The sequence below is a fragment of the Prionailurus viverrinus genome, chromosome B3 (assembly GCF_022837055.1).
Source record: "Prionailurus viverrinus isolate Anna chromosome B3, UM_Priviv_1.0, whole genome shotgun sequence".
NCBI classification, from domain to species: Eukaryota; Metazoa; Chordata; class Mammalia; order Carnivora; family Felidae; genus Prionailurus; species Prionailurus viverrinus.
In genome coordinates this window covers 69,797,044-69,822,981 of record NC_062566.1, presented here as the reverse complement: position 1 = coordinate 69,822,981, position 25,938 = coordinate 69,797,044, and the positions used below count along the sequence as shown (strand labels likewise).

The 25,938-nt window shown below is 42.1% G+C and overlaps 2 long non-coding RNA genes across 7 annotated transcripts in view; both read left to right on the top strand.

The window, feature by feature from the left end:
* Positions 1-25,938, top strand: part of LOC125167665 (uncharacterized) — a 247,781-nt gene that overhangs the window by 35,184 nt on the left and 186,659 nt on the right. The gene's annotated exons all lie outside the window — the stretch shown is intronic.
* The window catches only part of LOC125167666 (uncharacterized), a 138,006-nt gene continuing 129,057 nt past the window's right edge, over positions 16,990-25,938 (top strand). Inside the window, exon 1 of the long non-coding RNA XR_007152878.1 lies at positions 16,990-17,859. This is a non-coding gene — a long non-coding RNA (uncharacterized LOC125167666). The remainder of the gene's footprint in view (positions 17,860-25,938) is intronic.

Below are 25,938 nucleotides of genomic sequence, written 5' to 3'. Positions count from 1 at the left end.
TGTGCTAGGGAATGAGGTCAGGAAGAGACTTTGCCTTTTAAGAAGCCCCTCCCCCGCCCTGCCCCCCCCCCCCCCCCCCCCCACGGGGCAGCGGATGGAATCAGAGAGATGCTGTTGCTTGCTGCTCACAGCCTCTGGAGTGGCTGCCTCAGATCTGCACTCTGGCCTACACCCACAGGAGGCCCAAATCTACTCAATCAAAAAATATCTCCAAACTGGGAGTTCTCCAATGTACGATTGCCTCCAAAAGGCAGACAAATGGCAAGACTTGAATCTAGACTAGGAAGTTTGTGGTTGAAACTTGGGTGCCTCTAGCAATGCCTTTGGGGCCCAGAGGATGGTTCTCAGGCTGTAAAATGAGAGGGGTAGCTTCCATCTACAAAATAGTCTCCTAAAGCAGGGGAGATGGTCCTATTTGTTCCTTTTGCTGCCCTAACATGCTGGATTTCCTCCATGCAGCATGTAGCCTGGGATTCTGGTGGTCTCTCCTATGCAAAGGGTCAGGTAAGGGAGATGAAAATGTTATCCTAGTGTGGACACAGCTGAAGTTCCTTCCCTTGCCTGAAGGGGTCAGCAAAGGCCCAGGAAGGGTAGAGACATCTTGACTCCCAGGAGAGACCATTCCTAATAGGCCATCAGGTCCAGGAGACAGTCCCTACTGAGCTGCTGTGTTATTAGTTTTTCTGCTTGCACATAGACAGATCCTCCCACAGTGTTCCCCTAACTGCCTGGAGATATTAGGGCAGGCCTTGGATGTTGGAGAATGGGAGTCTGTGTGGGATACGGGAAAGGCGGTGGGCCCAAGGCCCCCGACTGAGGAGAGCCATGTCGGTGTAGAATCCCCCAGCTCTGCCCTCTTGGATACTTCCCCTGGGATGTCCGTGTCCTAGCCAGAGCCTGTAATCAAGCCATCAAAGCTAATAGGATGATTTCCGCATAAAATGAAATTGTGGATGAAGAATGGGGATGCAGGAAACAGATTAATGGTTCTAATGCTTTTTCCTCAACTTTCACTACTCAATAAAGTACAGTCATCTGACTCCTTGTTTGTGTGCTAGGAAATGATGACTTCTCTGAGAGGCTCTTAGCAATGATTGTTTTGTTCCTTGTTGTCTGTGTCTGTTTGAGTGGGGACAGGCAGAAGAGACCTTGACAGAGATGGGCAGCTCATCACAGTCTGACCCTTTGATGAGCATCTGGCTTCTTTTCCAGTCTCACTGGTTGCCGTATTTTCAATTGTCAATAATGTTTCTGTTGTTTAATTACAAAAGTATGACAAGAATACACACTGTTATTATTAAAAAAAAAACAGAGGAAAGAACAAAAACCTATTTTACTTGACTCCTCCAGTCTACCCCTTCCTAAGAAGGGAGAATCTATTATTGTTGGTTTGGGAAATATCCTTCTCTGTATATGTGGTGGTTTGAAAATATGTCCACAATATTTGATCCTACTTCCTTCAAATGGTGGAGCCTAATTCCCCTCACCTTAAGTGGAGGATGTACTTAGTGACTTGCTTTTAAAGCATGAAATATGGTGGAAATGATGGTTTGTGATGTCTGAGATTAGGACTTGAGTGCTATTAGGTCTTTCTCTTTGTCACTCTCTTGGACCACCTGCTCTGGGGCAAGCCAGCTGTTCTGTTGTGAGGACACTCCAGTGGACCTAACGAGAGGCCCATGTGGTGGGGAACTGAGGCCTCCTGCCAACAGCCATATGATTGAGCCATTAAGAAATGACTCTAATAGATTCTACCACCTCTGAGGGTACAGGCTCTCTGATGTCAGGCACTGTGCTCCTCAGTGTTTCCCTCTCTTGGAAATAAGAGCACATATTCCCCAGGTGTGCTTTTCTATTGATAAAGAGTCCCTAAGGGTTTATATAATAGGCATGTCTACTTCCAGAGCTCGGGTTATGTGGTGGTTTCTGATACTTGCTGCTAGTACTATCCTCCAGGAGGAGAGGATTTATTACTTCAGTTGCTGGGAGTGCTACTGGCAGAAAACCCTCAACAGTCAAACCCTTCAGGATTTCTTTAGCTGAAGGAGACACCATGCCCAAGGTCTTGACCCCTTCTCACAGCCCACATCTGATGATTGACGAATGAGTGGTATGGAGCCCAGCCCTCTCTCCCCAGCTCAGGAGAGCTCTGCAGGGTATGCCATCTTCAGATTCCCCTGCAGGATTGCCTGAGGCATTCCGCTAAGACTGCATTGCAGCTAGACTCCATCCTCTGCCCACTCTGCCTCCCCACTCATCCCTTTAACAGGTATTGGTACTGGAAGGACTTGCTAATAAACCTCCTGCATGTTAGTCTCAATCTTAGAGTCTGCTTCCTGGGAAACCCAAGCAGGGATGGAATATTCTAAGAAAGCAGATGAGGATGAGGTGAGGTTTTAGAGTTGGATGACTGGCACCCAGCTGGTGTCATGTGTGGTAGACAGAGCACTGATAGAAGGTGGCAGTGCAATCATCCTCTGGTTATGAACTGTGATCGTGTGCTGGTGGAAGGGAATGCGTCAGCTGTTGCAAGCCATTTGACACACATAGGGAAAATAGCAACTATATTGATGCTCTGGAGAAGGATACAAAAGCTGAGGGTAATCAGTCAGTTGTTATTAAAAGCTAAGTGTCAGACCTGGAGGACCTCTTTGGAGGCATGTAAAGAGGCTCTTATCTCCTGCAGTGAGAGGGCAGAGAAAGCTGAGAATCAGGCTTGGAGCTTAACCACAAGAGTAGAGGAGCTCCAAAGAAGGTTTGACTCCCAACTGAGGAAAGTCTGCTATGCCAAGGACAGACCTTTGATGGGAAAGAATGGGACTCTGTACATGAGATAGGCTGTCAGAGGTGATAGCCCAGAATTATGAATCCTCATTTTTCCCTGGGAACCAATGGGTAGAAGCAGGAGTGGCCCTTTTTGCCATCACTCTTGGTGACCAACTTGGGAACAACCTCTTTCCCACTCCTACACCTCTGGCTTCTGTGAATATAAAGCATTCCCAAGGAGGAAATTCTTCGATTTGGGAAAAGGCAAACATTCTATTGAACTGTAAGTTATGGCTGCCATCTGGAAACTTTGGGCTACTTGTGACAAGGAACAGCAGGCAAATAGAGGATTCGCCATCCTGACAGGACTAACTGATCCTGATCATTAGGCAAGACAGAGCTACTGTTACACAGTGGGAGTGGGAAGGATCACATTGAGAGGCAATGGGAAATCTCTTCAAATACAAACCTTACTCTATTTGTTACAGAAATTTACCTTATATATACATTCTTTTATATATGTTAGAATTATTTATATTGCAAGACTCAGAACAAAACAGAATAACTAATACTAATTAATAGGTAGTTAGTTGAGTAGATTATATCTACTCTTATTATGGATCATATGCATCTATTAACAGAATGAAGTAGATCTCTGTGTGTTCATCTCCCAAGACATACTTAGTAAGTGCAAAAAGTAATGTGCAGAGTAGTCTACATAAATCTTTTGATATAAAGAAAAAAATATAAATATGCATGCTGATACAGGCACACACAATATTTTTCCGAGTGATACATAAACGTTTTTTAAAAGTAGTGGTTGCCTTTAGGGAGTGAAATTGGCAGGTTAAAAAAATTTTTTTATATCTTTCTGTGATATTTGACTTATCTAACCATATCCATGTATTTTATTGCTTTCACTTATATATAATAGCAAATGTCTGAGAAGTGGTAGGCCATTAAAATTTTATTCTTTCCAATTTTTGTCTTACAAATTATTGCATGCTACTTAACATCCAGAAATCAGGAAAAGAAGTGGAGAGTAGGTTAATATTTTCTCCCCGCTTTTGGGCTTCAAATCATTTGTGAATTACATTGTAGGACTTCAGAAAAAGCAGCCTAGTGAAGAATCCATTTACGTGTCATTGCCCGGAAACTCCTTAATCCCTTACCTCACCACCTCCGCATTCCCAGTAAGAGAAGCCACTTCTTACTGGGTTATGTATAGTTATGTGTGTGTGTGTGTCCTGGATTATACCTGGCCAAAGGAGTAGCATATAACAATGGGCACAGTCTTCCCATATTACCACTCAGAGCAGCCCTGAGCCTCAGGAATAAGCCTGATTTCGGGCTGTCAGAATCACCGTGACTTCCTCCTTGTTTTCTTTCTTTCTTTCTTTCTTTTTTTTTTAAATTTTTTTATTCTTTATTTATTTTTCAGACAGAGAGACAGAGTGTGAGTGGGGGAGGAACAGAGAGAGAGAGGGAGACACAGAATCCAAAGCAGGATCCAAGCTCTGAGCAGTCAGCACAGAGCCCGGCGTGGGGCTGGAACCTGTGAACTGCGAGATCATGACCTGAGCCGAAGTTGAACGCTTAACCGCTTAACCGACTGAGCTCCCCAGTGGCTCCTCCTCCTTGTTTTCCACTCTGGATTCTCTCTCATGGTCTCAATAGTGGTCGTGCCAGCTGGTCTCAGTCAGGGATACTCCACCTGCTCAGGCATGCTGTAGTGACTTTGGCTGTCAGAGGGACTCTGGTTCTCTCCTCTTAGGAGCTCTGTTTCCATGTAAATGTATGAGAGCAAAGAGAGTTATGTTTGGGTTTGTTTGGATTCTGGGTAGCGTTCAGGAACCATATGTCATATTCCATTTGGTACATCTGGGGAGGGCTGATGCAACTCCATTTGTCTATAGACTCTGAACCCAAGCCCCCATTCAGTTTAATACCCTTCTACTGCTATGCAAATAACTCACAAAGGGATGGATCGCTCCACTGTCAAATCTTGTTACGTTCCTGGTAACCGGGATTGGTTCCTCACAAAATTACCAGGTTTGGGCAGTGCCTTTGGGTTCTGTCTCTCTTACTCTCCCTGGAAAATTCATGTCTTCCCAGAAAGCGCCAATTTTTCAGGAGCACAGGGTATTAATGATGCTACATCTCCAGCATTTTGGTTCAGACACAAAACACAAGAGGACTGTGTAAGGGGCTGGGGAAAGGAAGAGCATTTTCTTCCTTCTAACCCAGCACTTCATGACTCTGCAGTTGACCATGGTACCCCTGGTCCTATTGTAGGTCTGGGCTATTCTCTTTCTGCCTTGGGACTAGTATGGCCAGTGACTCCTCTTCAGATTTGATTTGAAGGTACTAAGGGTGTGCCTCTAACTCATGTTCTCTCAGTTGTCCATATTAACTTAACAGGATTGACAACTCTATGATGGTCAAATGATCCCACACTGCCTTAAGCTTAGAAAGTATATATGCTATTGGTAAACAGTGAAAAAAAACAGGCAGGTGTCCAGGGGCATCGGAGTGTACCTGAGAATCTGTTTATAGCTCCAATGCCTACAGGGCATGAAGTCACAGGATAGTTAGGATGGAGCTGGGAGGATCAGGGAAAGTTCTAAACAGGTGGGATAAAGAAATCTACTTAATTTATGCCTCGGATGACCTCTGGAAATAGCCTCCTAGCTACAGTGTTCTGGTGGATAGCTGTCTATTGTAGTAGTACGACATTTGAGTCTCTGAATTTGCTTCTCCCCTAAAGCTGTTCTTTCTCCTGCAGTTGGTGGCAGGTGGTGCTGCCATATATCAGTGAGGGCAATTAAGGAGTCCATAGCCCTATAAACAGGAGGAGAAGCCATGACCATCCCAGTGACAATGACCATGGAGGCTCATGGCAATGGCCATGCAGAGGTGCCTGCCCTCTAAGACCTGCCTTGGGAATCTAATTCCTTCCTTTTTCTGGGCTTCAAGGAGTCTATTTATTCTTGAAGTCACTACCACTGGCAGGGGAAAGTGGCTGCCTGACCCTCCCTGCTCTACGCTTGTCCATGGTAAAAGGGCAGGCCAGGCTGTGCTGGGTAATCAACAATCCCCAAATCTTAGTGACTTAACTCAATAAGAATTGATTGCCTGTGTCAGTGCAGGCTCTGTGGCACTCCCAGGCAGCTTTTCTTCAAATACCAACTCAAGGACTCTGGCTGCTTCCATCTTGCAACTTAATCATTTCAGAATCCTTCACTTCCAACCACACTAATAGGAGGGAGAAGATGAGCCAAGGTTTTTGTAGGAAATTTTAGAGGTCAGGCACAGGCAGAAATTGTTATAGCTTCAACAGAATTGCCCCGAAGGCTGGAGCTCTATCCTTTGTACCTTTGCAGGAGAAGAAATGGGATTGGTGAGTGCAGATCCAGTCTTTGTCCTGTTCACGCAGGGCTTTACCCCCCATGGTTACTGCAACTGCTTCCAGTTTTTCAGGCACTCATGCAGCTCTCTCTCTCTCTCCCCATCACAGTCTACCAGCTTTCTTGATGTTTTCAAACCTTAATGGTACTGGTTTACTAGTGGCACATAAACAATTGAGATCTGAGGTCTCAACATGGCCACCACATAGTTGTTGTTCCATAATATTTAATTGAATTAATGGAGAAGGCTAAGGATGTTTGGATTTAGGTGTCTCCACATCAGATTTGAAGAAAAGCCAGTCTCAGGGGTCAGACTGAGCTAAAGGCAAGAAGAGACTTTCAGTTCTGCCTGTGCCCAGAGATGCCCCCAGAAATCCTTATCCTTTGGAATCTGGCTGTGGTACAGTGAGTCCACAGAACATGAAGAACTGTGGTCAACTATAGAAGCATGGAGTTCTGGCTTAAAGGTGGCAACTTTTTTCCTTGCCAGCCTTGCACATGGGCCTGGTGATGATTCCCTGTGTTTGAGCCAACCCAGGGTTAATTACAGCAGTCCTCAGCCCCCTGTTTGATTCTGTTTGTCTCTGTGTGTGTTGACCTGGCCTTGCTTCTCTGGATCAACCAAACAGATCCTTGCTGATCATCGTCACTGCAGAGAGAGGGTGGGTATCTGAGGCCTGAGGTAGCCTGAGCCTGGCCAGGCTGGGGTCCCAGCATAAACCTGACCCCAATAGGTGCTGAGTTATAAACCATTTAGTGGCTGCCTGAATTATCAACACATCTGATATTCCTGCTCCTGCTTCCTGCTATTCCTGTGCTTCCTGCTTCTTTACCATTATTGTCAATAAGGAGCTTTACCAATAAATGTAAAACCCTGGGACTTGATGAGGTCCTGTTTACCTCTCCTTGGTGTGGCCTTTGCTTCTGTGTACTATTCACTCACCTCCTCCTGTCTGCTGCTAATGGTTGTAGTCTGGGGAAGGGTGTCTCTCATTATTCCTGGAATATTTGTTAGTGTGATGAACTGAGCAGTTTCTTGTCTTTTGTTGGTGGAGGGTGTCTCACTATTTATTTATTGACAAATATTCCACATCTGTGATCCTCTCCAGTCAGAATGAGAGCTGTTGGCCTTGGGTAGTTGGAGAATGAAGTCATCTGACGCATTCATCCTGTGAATGGCCCCACAGATAGCATAGGGTTTAATCTGGCTTTGGAACCTGCCCATCAGCTTGTCAACCTTGGCCTAATTCATCAGGATGGACACATGGCCCTTGGTGCCGATGATGTGGTTGCTGGCTGACCATTTCTGCTGAATGTACAGGTCCACAAATTCACCAGTGTTGTTATGGGTGCTGAGGCCACATCTAGTGCCACCACAACTGGAGCACTTTCTTGATGATTCATTTTTTCAGCTCTGTGACCTGAGACCACATTGTACCAAAACCAGCTTCTGGGGCGCCTGGGTGGCGCAGTCGGTTAAGCGTCCGACTTCAGCCAGGTCACGATCTCGCGGTCCGTGAGTTCGAGCCCCGCGTCGGGCTCTGGGCTGATGGCTCGGAGCCTGGAGCCTGTTTCCAATTCTGTGTCTCCCTCTCTCTCTGCCCCTCCCCCGTCCATGCTGTGTCTCTCTCTGTCTCAAAAATAAATAAATGTTAAAAAAAAAAAATTAAAAAAAAAAAAAAACAGCTTCTGAGAAGAATAAGACAATAGGGCTAAATGCTTTAATCCTCTGTCACAAACATCCTCTTCTCTGCACTGAAGCTCCAGCTGACTGAAGTGCTTCACATATTTCAAACCACTCCACTACCTTGGGATCTAGGGTTTTCTGCTGTTTAACTAGAATGAATGTTACTGCGTGCAGTTGCAGTGGCCTGTTCCCATGACTCTTAGTCCTATGCAGCTGCTTGCTTCATCAAGAGGAGGTGAATTTATGTGTCTCGTGGAAAATTTTCTCAGTTCTTCTGGATGCATCTTTCTTCCTGAGTTAGCACAACCTTTGAGCAAGTCAACCATGCTGAAGTTGGCCTTCTGGGCTCCCTGCAGAAAAAATCTGGGGAAAGGTCCTAGCTCTGCCTTTGTTTCATGTCCATGGAAATAGCATGCACCTCCCACCCCTGATTTAGGACATGGTGTCTGCATTCTGGCCCCCTACCTCTACCTGACTCATTCTCCTCCACCTGACTTCCATCCGGATCTCTCTCATCTACATCTTCTCAGCATTCACATTAGTAGGAGGGCTAATGAAAGGAGTCAGGGGAACTAGTAGATCCATCATGTGAGAGGAGGTATGGAAAAAACTTTTTGAAACTGTCACAGGAGATGTAAAATCTTAGATTAGCCACATTCAAGTAAAGAATACGAAAAGCATGGGAATCGTTTTTAAAAATTGGGTTTAAAAATTATAAAAGATATATATATCCAGTTTTAAAAATGAAATAGCCCATGGGGCACCTGGGTGTCATAGTCAGTTAAGCGTCAGATTCTTGATCTCAGCTCAGGTCCTGATCTCAGTGTCATGAGTTCAGGCCCTGTGTTGGGCTCCACGCTGGGAATGGAGCCTACTTAAAAAAAAAAAAAGTTTTTTTAAATAAAAAATGAAATAATCCAGAAAAATATCAAATGAAAAGTAAAATCTCGGGGCACCTGGGTGTCTCAGTCGGTTAAGGGTCGGACTTTGGCTCAGGCCATGTTCTCATGAGTTTGAGCCCACATCAGGCTCTGTGCGGACAGCTCAGAACTTGGAGCCTGCTTTGGATTCTGTCTCCCTCTCTCTCTGCCCCTCCCCTGCTCACGCTCTGTCTCTTTCTCCTTCAAAAATAGACATTAAAAAAAATTTTTTTTTAAAAGAAAGAAAAATAAAATCTCTAGCCCCCTTATATTTTCAGTTCTTCCAGAGGCTAGAGATTAGAAAAAACAAGAAAGCTGGATCACTGCTTCATTTTTTTGTAGCAAGATTAATTACGCATAAGTCAAGTTGGCATAAAAATGAAACTATAAAAGTACTAGAGGAAAACATAAGAAAAAACATATTTTGAAAAATATTCTTAATGTGTGACACTTTCCTAAGCATGACTCAATAACTGAAGCCATAAAAGGAAAGGTTGATACATTTGACCATATCATATTTCATATTTATCTATTTTTGCCTTCTACTTTTTCTATTATAATTTCAAATAGAAGTGATAATATCAGGTATCGGTCTTATTCTGACTTCAAATGGAAAGCTTTCAAATGGCTTCATTATCTGTGTGTTGTTTTTCTTTTTTTTTTTGTAGGTACTATTTATGAGGTTAAGGAAGTTTTATTCTTAGTTTGCTATTTGTCATGAATAAATGTTGAATTCTAGCAAATGATTTTTCTACATTAATTTTTATAATGTGATTTTTCTCCTTGAATCATATGGTGAATTATATTGGTTGATTTTTTTAAAAAAAGATTTTATTTTTTTAGAGCAGTTTTAGGTTTACAATAAAGTTGAGAGGAAGAATCAGAGATTTCGTATATAGCTTCTGACCCCACACTTGCATGGCCTCTCCAATTATCAGTCTCACTTATCATAATGTTACTTTTTTTTTTCATCCAAGGATGAACCTACCTTGACACATTCTAAGCACCCAAAGTCCATGGTTTACCTTAGAGTTAACTCTTGGTGTTGTACATTTAACGGATTTGGACAAAAATATGATATGTATCCATCATTATAATGTCATATAGAGTATTTTCATTGCCCTAAAAATTCTGTGCTCTGCCTGTTCATATCTCTCCCAACCCTTAAGCCCTGACACTACTGATCTTTTTATTATCTCCATAGTTTTGCCTTTTCCAGAATGTCCTATTTAAAAAAAATTTTTTTTCTTACTGTTTATTTAATTTTGAGGGAGATAGAGAGACAGAGCATGAATGGGGGAGGGGCAGAGAGAGAGGGAGACAGAACCCAAAGTAGGCTCCAGGCTCTGAGCTATCAACATGGAACCTGATGTGGGGCTCAAACTCACAAACTGTGAGATCATGACCTGAGCCGAAGTCCAATGCTTAACCGACTGAGCCACCCAGGCGCCCCCAGAATGTCCTGTTATTGGAATTATACAGTATGTAGCCTTTTCAAATTGGCTTCTTTCCTTTAGTAATATTCCTCTAAGGATCCTTCCTGCCTTTTTATAAATTGATAGCTCATTTCTTTTTAACACTGGCTAATATTCCATTGTCTGGATATGTCACTGTTTATCCATTCACCTACAGAAGAACATCTTGGTTGCTTCCAAGTTTTGGCAATAATAAATAAATCTGCTTTAAACACCTATGGTCAAGTTTTTGTGTGGACATAAGTTTTCAGCTCCTCTGGGTAAATATCAAGGAGTACAGTTGCTGGATCATATCGTAAGAGTATGTTTAGTTTTGCAAGCGACTGCCAAACTGTCTTCCAAAGTGGCTGTTCCATTTTGCGGTCTTCCAGCAATGAGAGTTCCTGTTATCCCATATCCTTCCAGCATTTGCTATTGTCAGTGTTCCAGATTTTGGCCATTCTAAAAGGTGTATAGTGGTGTCTCATTGTTTTAATTTGCATTTCCCTGATGATACACGATGTGGAGCATCTTTTCATTTGCTTATTTTCCTTCTGTATATCTTTTTTGGTGAGGGGTCTGTTAAGATCTTTGGTCCATTTTGTTTTTTTTTTCTTTTTTAGATTTTTCAACTTTATTTTTTTTAATGTTTTTTAAAAAATTTAATATAAATTAAAAAAATTACACCCCAGTTAGTTAGCATATAGTGCAATAATGATTTCAGGGGTAGATTCCTTAATGCCCCTTACCCATTTAGCCCATCCCCCCTCCCACAACCCCTCCAGTAACCCTCTGTTCTCCATATTTAAGAGTCTCTTATGTTTTGTCCCCCTCCCTGTTTTTACATTACTTTTGCTTCCCTTCCCTTGTGTTCATCTGTTCTGTGTCTTAAAAGTCCTCATATGAGTGAAGTCATGTGATATTTGTCATTCTCTGACTAATTTCACTTAGCATAATAACCTCTAGTTCCATCCATGTAGTTGCAAATGGCAAGATTTCATTCTTTTTCATTGCCGAGTAATACTCCATCGTGTGTGTGTGTGTGTGTGTGTGTGTGTGTGTGTGTGTGTGTGTATATATATATATATATATATATATATATATATATATATACACACACCACATCTTCTTTATCCATTCATCCATCAGTGTACATTTGGGCTCTTTCCATACTTTGGCTATTGTTGATAGTGCTGCTATAAACATGGGGGTGCATGTGTACCTTGGAAATAGCATACCTGTATCTCGTGGATAAATACCTAGTAGTACAATTGCTGGGTTGTAGGGTAGTTCTATTTTTAATTTTTTGAGGAACCTCCATACTGTTTTCCAGAGTGGCTGCACCAGTTTGCATTCCTACCAGCGGTGCAAAAGAGATCCTTTCTCTGCATCTTCGCCAACATCTATTGTTGCCTGAGTTGTTAATGTTAGCCATTCTGACAGGTGTGAGGTGGTATCTCATTGTGATTTTGATTTGTATTTCCCTGATGATGAGTGATGTTGAGCATTTTTTCATGTGTCGGTTGGCCATCTGGATACCTTCTTTGGAGAAGTGTCTATTCATGTCTTTTGCCCATTTCTTCACTGGATTATTTGTTTTTTGGGTTTTGAGTTTGATAAGTTCTTTATAGATTTTGGATAGTAACCCTTTGTCTGATATGTTGTTTGCAAATATCTTCTCCTATTCTGTCGGTTGCCTTTTAGTTTTGCTGATTGTTTCCTTTTCTGTGCAGAAGCTTTTTATTTTGATCAGGTCCCAATAGTTCATTTTTGCTTTTGTTTCCCTTGTCTCTGGAGACATGTTGAGTAAGAAGTTGCTGCGGCCAAGATCAAAGAGGTTTTTGCCTGCTTTCTCCTCGAGGATTTTGATTCTTCCTATCTTACATTTAGGTCTTTCATCCATTTTGAGTTTATTTTTGTGTCTGGTGTAAGAAACTGGTCCAGGTTCATTTTCTGCATGTCGCTGTCCAGTTTTCCCAGCACCACTTGCTGGAGAGACTGTCTTTATTCCACTGAATATTCTTTCCTACTTTGTCAAAGATTAGTTGCCCATATGTTTGTGGGTCCATTTCTGGGTTCTCTATTCTGTTGCATTGATGTGAGTGTCTGTTTTTGTGCCAGTACCATACTGTCTAGATAATTATAGCTTTGTAATACAGCTTGAACTCTGGGGTTGTGATGCCTCTTGCTTTGGTTTTCTTTTTCAAGATTGCTTTGGCTATTTGGGGTCTTTTCTGGTTCCATACAAATTTTAGGATTGCTTGTTCTAGCTTTGTGAAGAATACTGGTGTTAATTTGATAGGGATTGTATTGAATATATAGATTGCTTTGGATAGTATTGACATTTTAACAATATTTGTCCTTTTTATCCAGGAGCCTGGAATATTTTTCCTTTTTTTGTGTGTGCCTTCTTCAGTTTCTTTCATAAGCTTTCTATAGTTTTCAGTGTATAGATTTTTCACCTCTTTGGTTAGATTTATTCCTGGGTACTTTATGGTTTTTGGTGCAATTGTAAATAGGATGGATTCCTTGATTTCTCTTTCTGTTGCTTCATTGTTGGTGTATAGGAATGCAACCAATTTTTTGTGCATTGATTTTATATCCTGAAACTTTGCTGAATTCATAAATCAGTTCAAACAGTTTTTTGGTGGGATATTTTGGGTTTTCCATATACAGTATCCTGTCATCTGCAAAGTGTGAAAGTTTGACCTCCTCCTGGCTGGTTTGGATGCCTTTTATTTCTTTGTGTTGTCTGATTGCAGAGGTTCAGACTTCCAATACTATGTTGAATAACAGTGGTGACAGTGGACATCCCTGTCTTGTTCCTGACCTTAGGGGGAAAGCTCTCAGTTTTTCCCCATTAAGGATGATATTAGCATTGGTTCTTTCATATATGGCTTTTATGATCTTGGGGTATGATCCTTCTATCCCTACTTTCTTGAAGATTTTTAAAGAAAGGATGTTGCATTTTGTCAAATGCTTTCTCTGCATCTGTTGAGAGGATCATGTGGTTCTTGTCCTTTCTTTTATTGATATGATGAATCACATTGATTGTTTTGCAGATATTGAACCAGCCCTGCATCTCAGGTATAAATCCCACTTGGTCATGGTGAATAATTTTTTTAATGTATTGTTGGTGCCGGTTGGCTAATATCTTATTGAGGATTTTTGCATCCATGTTCATCAGGAAAATTTCTCCTTTTTAGTGTGGTCTTTGTCTGGTTTTGAAATCAAGGTAATGCTGCCTTCATAGAAAGAGTTTGGAAGTTTTCCTTCCATTTCTATTTTTTGGAATAGCTTCAAGAGAATAGGTGTTAACTCTTCCTTAAATGTTTGGTAGAATTCCCCCAGAAAGCCATCTGGCCTTGGACTCTTGTTTCTTGGGAGATTTTTTTATTACTAATTTGGTTTCCTTACTGGTTATGGGTCTATTCAAATTTTCTATTTCTTTCTGTTTCAGTTTTGGTAATGTATATGTTTCTAGTAATTTGTCCATTTCTTCCAGATTGCCCATTTTATTGGTGTATAATTTATCATAATATTCTCTTATTATTGTTTTTATTTCTGTTGTGTTGGTTGTGATCTCTCCTCTTTCATTCTTGATTTTACTTATTTGGGTCCTTTCGTTTTTCTTTTTGATCAGACTGGCTAGTGGTTTATCAATTTTGTTAATTCTTTCAAAGAACCAGCTTCTGGTTTCATTGATCTGTTCTACTGTTTTGTTTTTTTTTCTTTTTTTCATTTTGATAGCATTAATTTCTGCTGTAATCTTTATTATTTCTTGTCTTCTGCTGGTTTGGGGTTTTATTTGCTGTTCTTTTTCCAGCTCTTTAAGGTGTAAGTTTAGGTTGTGTACCTGAGACCTTTCTTCCTTCTTTAGGAAGGCCTGGATTGCTATATACTTTCCTCTTAAGACTGCCTTTGCTGTGTCCTGGAGGTTTTGGGTTGTGGTGTTATCATTTTCATTGGTTTCCATGTACTTTTTTTTAAATTTTTTTTTTTTCAATGTTTATTTATTTTTGGGACAGAGAGAGACAGAGCATGAACGGGGGAGGGGCAGAGAGAGAGGAAGACACAGCATCGGAAACAGGCTCCAGGCTCTGAGCCATCAGCCCAGAGCCCGACGTGGGGCTCGAACTCACAGACCGCGAGATCGTGACCTGGCTGAAGTCGGACGCCTAACCGACTGCGCCACCCAGGCGCCCCTCCATGTACTTTTTAATTTCCTCTTTAACTTCTTGGTTAGCCCATTCATTCTCTAGTAGGATGATGTTCTTTAGTCTCCAAGTATTTGTTACTTTTCCAAATTTTTTCTTGTGGTTGATTTTGAGCTTCATAGCATTGTGGTCTGAAAATATGCACGGTATCATCTCCATCTTTTTGTACTTGTTGAGGCCTGATTTGTGTCCCAGTATGTTGTCTATTCTGGAGAATATTCCATTGCACTGGAGAAGAATGTATATTCTGCTGCTTTAGGATGAAATGTTCTGAATATATCTGTTAAATCTATCTGGTCCAGTGTGTCATTCAAAGCCATTGTTTCCTTGTTGATTTTCTGACTAGATGATCTGTGCATTGCTATAATGGAGTGTTGAAGTCCCCTACTATTACGGTATTATTATCAATGAGTTTCTTTATGCTTGTGATTAATTGACTTATATATTTGGGTGCTGCCACATTTGGCGCATAAATGTTTACAATTGTTAGGTCTTCTTGGTGGATAGACCCCTTAATTATGATATAATGCCCTTCTTCATCTCTTGTAACAGTCTTTATTTTAAGGTCTAGATTTTGTGATATAAGCATGGCTACTCTGGCTTTCTTTTGTCAACCATTAGCATGATAGATGGTTCTCCTTCCCCTTACTTTCAATCTGAAGGTGTCTTTAGGTCTAAGGTGGATCTCTTGTAAACAGCATATAGATGGATCTTGTTTTCTTATCCATTCTGTTACCCTATGTCTTTTGATTGGAGCATTTAGTCCACTGACTTTAGAGTGAGTACTGAAAGATATGAATTTATTGCCATTATGTTGCTTGTAGAGTTGGAGTTTCTGGTGGTGTTCTCTGGTCGTTTCTAGTCTTTGTTGCTTTTGGTATTTATTTATTTATTTATTCATTTATTCATTTATTTACTTATTTATTTTCATCTTTTCTCCCCTCAGAGAGTCCCCCTTAAAATTTCTTGCAGGGTTGGTTTAATGGTCAGAAACTCCTTTAATTTTTGTTTGTCTGGGAAACTTTTAATCTCTCCTTCTATTTTGAATGACAGCCTTGCTGGAGAAAGAATTCTTGGCTGCATATTTTTCTGATTCAGCACATTGAATATATCCTGCCACTCCTTTCTGGCCTGCCAAGTTTCTGTGGATAGGTCTGCTGAAAGCCTGATCTGTCTTCCCTTGCAGGTTAAGGACTTTTTTTCCCTTGCTGCTTTCATGATTCTTTCTTGCCTGAGTATTTTGTGAAGTTGACTGTGATATACCTTGTTGATGGTCGGTTTTTGTTTAATCTAATGGGGGGTCCTCTGTGCTTCCTGGATTTTGATGTCTGTGTCTTTCTCCAGGTTAGGAAAGTTTTCTGCTATGATTTGCTTTCATAACCCTTCTACCCCTTTTATCTCTCTTCATCTTCTGAGACCCCTATGATTCTGATGTTGCTCCTTTTTTTTTTTTTAATTTTTTTTTTTTTTTGTAAATTTTTTTTTTTTTGTAAATTTTTTTTTTTCAACGTTTATTTATTTTTGGGACAGAGAGAGACAGAGCATGAACGGGGGAGGGGCAGAGAGAGAGGGAGACACAGAATCGGAAACAGGCTCCAGGCTCTGAGCCATCAGCCCAGAGCCTGACGCGGGGCTCGAACTCACGGACCGCGAGATCGTGACCTAGCTGAAGTCGGACGCTTAACCGACTGTGCCACCCAGGCGCCCCAATGTTGCTCCTTTTTAATGAGTCATTGATTTCTCTAATTCTTAAATCGTGCTTTTTTGCCTTAGTCTCCCTCTTTTTTTCTGCTTCATTATTCTCCATAAGTTTGTCCTCTATGTCACTGATTCTCTGCCTCATCCATCCTTGCCACCGTGGCAACTGAGATTGCAGCTCAGTTATAGCATTTTTTATTTCATTCTGACTAGCTTTTACTTCTTTTATCTACACAGAAAAGGATTCTAATCTATTTTCGACTCCAGCTAGTATTTTTATTATCATGATTCTAAATTCTGGTTCAGACATGTTGCTTGTGTCTGTGTTAGTTAAGTCCCTGGCTGTCGTTTCTTCCTGCTCTTTCTTTTGGGGTGAATTACTTCATTTCATCATTTTGAAGGGAGAAAAGGAATTAATGAGGTAAAAAAAACCCTAAAATTAAAAACAATTAAAAATTTAAAAATATTAAAATTAAAAAATTAAAAACAAACACACACACACACAAATCAAATAAATGATGGTAGATCCTAGGTGTGTTTTGGTCTGGGTGTTGAAAGTGGTTTGAGAGATTAGAGGAAAAAAAAGGGGGAGAGAAAAAAAAAAGGAAATCGTCTGAGAATTTGAAAATTGAATACACTGAAGTAGACTAAAATGAAATTATGGCAGTAACATAGAATTTGAAAAAATTTACACAAAAGTAAAAAATATAGTGGAAAAAAATTAAAGAAAAATATTTTTAATAAAAACTGGAAATAAAAATGAATTTTTTCTCTTTCTGTATTCAGGAAAAAGAAAAGAAATACAAAAGAGAAATAAAAAGAAAAAAAAGAAAAGAAACAAAGTTGTGTAGATGGACCGGCGAACAGACTGAAATACTACTGAAATTACTTCGTTTTCCTCTAGAAGTCAAACTATGAAATGCTTTATAGTGCATAAACTAAGCAGGCGGAGAGACTTTTGTTCCTGAAGAGAGAGGTTGGCCTAGTTGGGCGGGGCTTAGTGTAACAACTTTGTTCTCCAGTAGATGGCGCTGCTTAGTTTACTGGGGTGGATTCTTGTGGCGCTTGTAGGTGCGTATGCCCATGCGCGGGACCGATGAACATGGCGCCGCCCAGCTACCCGTTCTCTAGTATTGGAACTGTGCTCTCCCCGCCCCAGTAATAACGCACCCATCCTTTGTCTTCCGTCCACTCCGCGCTTTTACACTGTCCCTGACCAAGCCGCAGGCAGCACCTCCCTCCTGATTTTTGTCTCCGGTGCGGCTGTTTTCCCCCCGGCCCCTTACTTGTGAGGGACTGCGGTTTTGACCCGTTCTGCCCTCCTGCGGGAGGGTCTCACCGAGAAATGGCCGTCTGCCAGCTGCACCCAGGAATATTTGCGGGACGGGGTTGCTGCCGGTGCCCAGAGACTGTGGCCAGGTGCCAGCCCACCCCAGAAAAAGTTTGTGAGATGGTATAGCAGCAGTGTTTCAGGGATTATGGCAAATCACAACATGCATCTGGCATCAGGCTTCACCCCCAACGACTTTGTTCCAGCAGCAGCAAATGTGGTTGTTCTCCCGGGTTCACTGGGGCCTTTTCCTGTGGGGGCCACACAGCCTCTACCAGATGTGCTCCCAGCAGGAGAATCACCTGTCCCCGCGTGGCCTGAAGACGACCAGACTTCACTCTGTTCCTGGGGATTCGCCCTTCCCACCAGAGCACCACCAGGTATTGAGCTGTGGAGTTTCAGGCTTTGCGCTCCCTGTTTATAGAGTCTTAATGGAACTTAAACCCTCTCCTTTCTCCTTTCTCCTTTTTTAGTTCAGTGCCTGCGGCTGTTTCAACTTTTCCACTTTCTCTCCAACTGCTTTTGGGGTGGGGGAGGGGGAGGTGCTTTTCCCATATTCTCCCCACCGGCTTAGTCCTTTTTCCACATGCAAAAACTGCGCCTGTTTTCCATGGCTTCTCTCTCCCCCAGTTCACCTCTCCGCACCATGTACCTGGTGAGTTCTGTGGTTCAGGTTCTGCAGATTATTGTGTTAATCCTCAAATCAGTTTTCTAGGTGTGCAGGATGGTTTAATGTTGATCTGGCTGTATTTCATGCACGCGAGACACACAAAAAACTTCCATGCTGTTCTGCCATCTTGGCTCCTCCCTGGTCCATTTTTAATTGGGTCGTTTGTTTTCTTACTGTTGAATTTTAAGAGTTCTTTGTATATTTTGGATAACAGTCCTCTATCAGATGTGCTTTTGCAAATATTTTCTCCCAGTGGGTGCCTTGTCTTCTAATTCTCTTGATATTGTGTTTTGTGGAGCAGAAATTTTTTATTTTAACTAAGTCCACCTTATTGATTATTTCTTTCAGGGATCACTCACTCCCCACAAACCATGTTGACCTTGAAATATTAAAAATATAAACTTTCGCTTCCCAGGAAATTGTGTAAGATGGTTTTTTTCTTGGTTCTTCTAGTTAAGGTTCAAACCCTAAATTAAAAAGCAACAACAACAACAAAACTAATTGGCTAGAAGTATAAAGGAAAATATTTTAAAATGCCAGCAATTTTTCTGTTCTGTTAAAGGTGCAAGTTAGAATTCATCTTTGGGAAGCAGAGGGCTTGCTTGTTTGATATTGTGAAAAAATTTCAGTGGGCTTTTTGATTCTGTGAAGCCAAGCTAAAATACCATTCTGGAGTGGAGAGGTACAAGAGAGCAAAGAAACAAACTTAAGCAAGTAACTCTGCAGTTTGTTTTCCCTGTGGGTAGACTTCTTATTGCAGATGACCATATTTGGTGGAAAGCTGGCCTTAAACTTAGATTTTCTTTTTCACTGGGCTCGGAGGAGCTAGAAGGTCTAGTTCCCAGGCAGAGAAATCATTGGCCCCTGCAACTTGTACTGCAGGTGGGTGGGGTGGGGGGTGGCGGTGCAAAGAAGAGCACTGGTCAATGGGTAATCTCCTCTGAATGGTTAACTGAGGGAATCTAGAGAAGATGCAACTAGTTACTAGTTTACATTTTCTTTTCTGCAGTGTTACTGGATCTTGTTTTCATAAAAAGCATAGTTTTGTGAAATTATACCTGAGGAATAATTTTGTGTTATACCTGAGGAATGTAATAGTGGACAGAGACACAGACTTGGAAGAAAGTGATTTGAGGGGAGAATTATCTATGTGGAGAAGCTAGTGATAATATGAAAAGATGGACCTGTGGCAGAGATGGGCAGGAGTCCAGACACAGGCAAGGGGGACAAGGGACAATTGGGATGGATTTGTGGCATCTTTAAGCATTCTTCGGGCATAATCAGAAATATTTAGGAAGGTTTTGGAAACCTGGTAAAAGATGGGATTTTTCTATAAGTAAGCAGGATGGGGATTCAGGTTTCTCATACCAAGGGAAGCATGATCCCTGGTAGCTAGAGAAGGTAGGAATATCTGGGTTACATCTAAAAATAATTGCTTAATTACCCAATAGTGGGCCATATGCTGGTAGATTATTGGTGCCTAAATTTGGCAGCAAAGGTAGCTTTGGGTTGGGGCACAGCAGATGTCAAATGGATATAACAGATGAAGAGAGATATGAAAAATGTTTCCTTACTTCCCACCTCTGAAACATGATGGGTACATTAAGGAACATGCTATGGACTCAGAAAACAAGGTTCTAAACTCTCCCCTGCTTTTACTCCCAATCAGTGTATAACCTTGACCATGTTCTCTGATCTCCTACCCATCAATTTCCTCATCTGTTAAAAGAAGTAAAGAGTGATGACAAATATTCTGGAGTCTTGTCCCATCCCAATGGTCTATGATGCTAACAGTAAGTAGGAAAAAAAACCAAAACAAAACAACAAGGCAGACTTTGTCTTTTGGGTGAGGCAAACACGGCCACAGGAGTAGAGATTTCAAACTCTAATATTTCAGAGGGTTCAGGCAGGTATTCTAAAAAATAAAATGGGCTGGAAATCTAGAGTTTTATGGGGGTTTATGTGCTTTCTAAAATGTTGACAACCAATTCAACTTTTAAAACAATTGTTTGGGTCTACAAAACACATCTGATTGACATACTGCCAGTCTAGGGGTCTGTTTGAGGAAGGGAAAGGGGAGGAGGAGAAAGGAGGTGCCCGTGTACTAAGAGAGTGTGTCAGAGGAGGACACAGATCTAGTTTTAGAGGAAGGAAGAGAATCTGTGTTCTTCTGTTATAGCTTGTAAGTAGGTAGTATTGGGAAAACTTCCTGTCTTCCACTGCTCATTCTCAGGCACAGAGGGTGTGAATATTTGTTTTCTACTGCAAGGATGTTTGGAGTTGATGGCATGAATCACGTTCTTGACATCTTGTACTTTCAAATATTTGAATTTATATTAGATAATAATCCACTGTAGTGGTCAAATGTCCTAGAACTTGTCTCAGGGCAACTAATACAAATGTCTTCTAGTGTCTCCCCTAGAGAAGAACTCTACTGGCCCCAATCCTTATGTCCATACACACCCAATATACAGAGATACTCCTTTCTCATAGTCCACGGAGACTTTGGCACTGTTACAGTTACTCCTTCAGATATTGTGACACGTACTAGGTCATTGTACCTGAAAGCCCTTGGGATTACCATTTCATCTTTCAGAATCACCTGAAAATGTATTTTGGTTTATATGAATGTGGCCCATAAAACAAATACAAAGAAGAGGTTCAGAGTGGTTAGCCTCTTCCTGTCCCTTTTCACTATCGTCAGTGCTTACTCCTGTCACCTTTCTTACCTCTGCAAAGCCTCACTGGCCATTCCCCTATGTGAAGAAGCTGTACTTCCATCTGATGGGAAAGGCATGTGGCTGGAAAGAGAGCCTGGACTTCCTGCCTTCTTTCATAACAGCAACAGAATGAACTAAAATATCTCTAAGGGAGAAGTCATGAGCACGTGGGACCACCTGCTCTGCTTGGCGCTGGGATTCCTGAAACATCTTACCTTAGTAGGATTACTACCAGTCTGAAGTCTTTAGCTCAGCAGGCCCAGGTCCTCACTGTCCTCTTACTCATGATGTTCGGACCATTGGCAAATGCCCCGGCTTATAAATTTACTGAAATGGATTTGTGGCAGGATATTTTGCTCCCATAAATTTACCAACTAAAGGGTTGATGATGTCATGTCAGCCAAGTCAGAGCCTTTTACCCCTGAGAACCTAATTCTAATCAGAAATTTGTTTGGGAAATATGAATTTACTATATGGGATTGGATTATTTTAGGAGACATTTTGTTCAAATTGAATGCCAGTTTGTCATCCATTTCAAGTAAGAGATTTTCCATGGGGGCCACATGTTTCTATTGTCTTCCTCCTTACAGATTGCTTGAGAATCTTTTGCATTTTTCCCACTATCAACCATGTCTTTCAACACTTCATAACTTGTTATAATTTTTCAAGTTTGTATATAAAAATTTGGGTTGTACTTAGATTTGCCACTTTGTGACATGTAGAATGGCCCCTTAAACCACAATGTGGTACTTCAGTTCATAGTACATTACTACATTGCTGTTAATGCTTTCCACTTGCCTCACTTCCATACATTGAAGAAATTAGTCCTTTTATTGTCCGCGTTTTGAATATTCTGTCTCAGTTTGTTTTGTCATTACCAACTAGAAATTCTACATTTTTTCACAAATTGGCCAGTCTTTCGTGGCTTGGAAGATTAGATATTTTAGTCTTGAGATCATTGATTAAAATGTCTTCAGTGAAGGGAGAAAAGGAGAGTTGTTGAGACAGTTTGCTCTGGAAGGGCTGAACAAAGAACAATGAACAGGGACCTCCAGGTCCCTGACCAACTAGGCAGGCCATTCATCATCCAAGAATCTTACCTCATGACACTTCTCTGTATATACCAAATTGACATCCAAGAGTATTGTTTGAAGAACTGTCCACTGGGAGAACATCCCTCACCACTGTCCTGAAGGACGACACAGTGAGGTGGTGGTCACCAATATATCACCTGGCCTCCATAATGCTTCTCTACAGCAGATGTTCTCCCCCTCTAACAGGAGTACCATGATGGTATTTTGGATTCCCTGGTTCAGTGTCAGCTCACCCCTTGAATTCAATAGCCCTCAAAAGTTGTGGGCATTCCCTTTTTGTCAGTGCCTTTTTTTTTCTTTTTGTAAATGGTTGCAGTTCCTACTGGGGAAGAATTTGGGAAATACTTATGTATGTTTGCATGCTATGGCATGTCTTTCCACAATGGGTCATCCCTTCAATCAATGGGCTTTGGGTCTAGAAACTAATAAGTGATTGTGATTTTTCGCTGTGGTGATTGCTCAACAGTTCTTCCCTCTTCCTTCCTCCACCCCACCCCACACTCCCTGCTGAATTATACAGGACAAATAACACTCTACTTGGATGTTTATCTCTATTGACCACAGGACACTATAGCTATTAGCTATTGACGCAGAACTCTCAGTCAGGCCCCGTTAGTGACTCACACTTTGGCTTGAGATGCTAGGTGGTAGTTCTCTGGCCTCATGTAATAATCTGTTCTCAAATTCCCACCTATCAGAGCCTCTGACTCCTTTCTCAGTACTGGCCAAGCAGTTCCAGCATCTTCACCACACTTATTGTAGACTAATTGTCATGTCCAAGCTTCAAGGAGCCATCCCAGCAATGTATAGAATCAGCACTAGGTGACCTTGCCAGGATGTTAAATCTGAGTTATGGAAGAGTGCTCCCAAATCCATAAACTGCCCCTGTCCAACGTTGTCTTTCCTCTCTTGGTCCAACACCCTCAAGAGCCACTTATACATAGTCTCCCAGATTATACTGTGGGAGGCTGGGGCTTGAGCCACTGGGATCCACTGAATCTCCACTCAAAAGCTGGGAGCAAGGATCAGTTATCCACCAGCTCCCTTCCCCATGGATTAAGGGTTGTCCCAGGGCTTGTTAACCTCCTTGCAGTTTCAGACTACCCATGAGTCCCATGCCACAGCATTAGGAACACACTGGGAAGAGAGCAAGAGGGATGTGGTGCAGCTGAGGGAGGTGGTTGGTGTCAGTTTACACCTGCATGACACTTATTGCTGCAGCAACGGAAAGAATAAAGGGGAGTTAAGAGCTTGTGTCCAGCTCTCTGGCACTTTGTGGTTATCTTTATACTTAAAAAAAATTTTTTTAACATTTATTTATTTTTGAGACAGAGACAGAGCACGAGTGGGGGAGGGGCAGAGAGAGAGGGAGACCCAGAATCTGAAGCAGCTCCAGGCTCTGAGCTGTCAACACAAAGCCTGATGTGGGGCTCACGACCCATGAGATCGTGACCTGAGCTGAAGTCAGATGCTTAACCGACTGAGCCACCCAGGTGCCCCATCTTCTTAAAAAAATTTTTCTTTAATACGTATAATTTAAAAATACCTAAATGTACTATAAAATAATAGATTATTTAATATTTTTCTCCTGTTACTTAAAACTTAAGTACTTTCAAGTACTTGAGAAATACTCCAGACACTTTAGACCAAGGATCTATTGGAGGAGATTCTTATATCATCACAAGCACACCCCATATTATGCTCAGTTAAAAAAATATGGTGAAAGCAAAGGGAAGCAAGACTATGTTGTTCTTTGTCCCATATTATATGACCACAAGAATTCTAGAAAAGCAACCTGATTCTATCAGACCTGGGGGGGGGGGCGGTGCTCTGGCTTCCCCAGAAGCTGCTAACAAACCAGGAAATAGAGGAGAGTTCATACCTCTTGGGGTGAACTTGGACCAGTAAGAGACAGGAGCTGACAGATAAAGTTGTTGTCCTTTTTGTCCCAGACAGATGGTTCTGAAGCATTGTGATTCTCTGCAGCCTCTCCCAATTGTCGTGCATGACTGAGCAACTGTCAATGTACTCTGTGAGGCTGTGGACAGTTCTGCAACACACCCTCTTGAGTTTGCTTGCCCTCCATCCCCCTTTCACTGCCCTTTGTCCTTCACTTTCTCTGCCTTGCCATTCAATAAAGTGTTAGCATGTAAGCTTTGCCTTGAGTTCTGATTTCTAAGGCTCCCATCAAGACATAGTGGGATAACAGGTATTGGCTGGGATTTGGATTCTCGACATAATGACAAAGCACAATCACAGCCTTAAAGTTCTGTCCTGCTCAGTTCTGTCCTGTGAGTTTCAGATGCCCAAAAGAGGCAGAGAGGTACTAGATGGTCAGTGCTTCTGTACCTCCAAGGGCCAGGCTCACAGTGGGAGCTCAGCCTAGCCAGTCTCAGTCTAGCTCAGGCCTCTGGGGTTTGCCTTCCTACAGTGGAGACCAGTAAGGATCTTTTCTCTTGATTATATTCAGGAAGGAAAAGCCAGACCAGAACCACAGAGATGGCCTTCTAATCAAGTTAAAAGGGAGGCAGAGGACCAAGATTACTAACCACATTTTGTCTCAGGCATGGAGAAAGCATAACCAGGCCAGTGTGTATGGCAGGGGAGGAGGAGGAGTGACTTGCTTCCTCCCGAGCCAGAACTTCATGCCTCTAGAAATGACCACAGTCCTTGGTGTCACCTGATGTTATTCTTCTCTTGACATCACAGCAGTTAGCTGGTGGATTAGGACCAGCTAGCTGGTAGATTTGGATGTGGCAGCACAAACGGGAACTTTGAGAGTACAGGGCCTACATCCCAGGCATAACTGGTCTCTTCCTGCTTTTGGTTCAGTCTGACCCTGACTGGAAACAGCATGAGGTATAATAATTTAAACAACTTGAACAGATACCATATGTTTGAACAGATACCAAATCCACTCTTATGTGGATCCTGAGAAACTGAACAGAAGACCATGGGGGAGGGGAAGGAAAAAAAAAAGTTAGGGAGGGAGCCAAACCATAAGAGACTCTTAATAACTGAGAATAAACTGAGGGTTGTTGGGGGGTAGGAGAGAGGGGAAAGTGGGTGATGGGCATTGAGGAGGGCACCTGTTGGGATGAGCACTGAGTGTTGTATGGAAACCAATTTGACAATAAATTTCTTAAAAAAAATTTTTTTTTAATAAAAATAATTTAATCAACTTGAGCCTTTCCCATCAGTTCAATTCAATCAACTAATATTTATCAAGTGGCCGGTGTTTGATGACCAAGTTATCATACTCAGTACCCTAGGCCTAGCACATGCTCAGTGCATCCGTGAATGGCTGTTGTTAAGGCAGGGGAGATGGGAGAAGGGGTGGTGGAGATGAGACAGATCCGCAGGGGCTCCCCTAGGGTGGGAAACTCCTGGAGGAACAAGAGGGAATCTGGAACACTAAGGAACTTGCAGGATGGTGAGTGAGCTTACTGTGCATTCTCAGCAAGAAGAATGCCCAGAATCCTGGCTCCAGAAAGCTATTGCTGCTAATACCTGCCTGGCTCTTCTGCAGACAGCTGTATCTCAGCATGCCCCCTGAATTCACCTTCCTCCTCTGAATCTCCTTCCTCTCTTGGGCTCATTTTCCACCATCTTCCCTGTGAGACCTCTGAGAGAGTAACAAAATAAACTCCCTGCTACTGTGTATGCTTATGTCTTCTATGGTGACTTGTTATGTGTTTGCACAATGACACGGCTGTCCTGTGCGGCCATGGGTTCAGGCCATACCCCTCTGATGTCACTGAGAGCAGATGGCTTTGGGTATTTACGTCAATTATCAGGGAGGCTCTGGGCCCTGCAAAGGGATGCCCTAGGGAATACTTAGGTGGGGGAGAAGAAAACTCCTTTCTCTTTCTGGACCTTGGTCTCTTGGGCCCGGGCTTTGAAGAGTCTAGTCATACTTGAGATCACTACCAGGCTGAGGGAAAGAAGGCCTGTGCCACATGGGAATTATGTGTG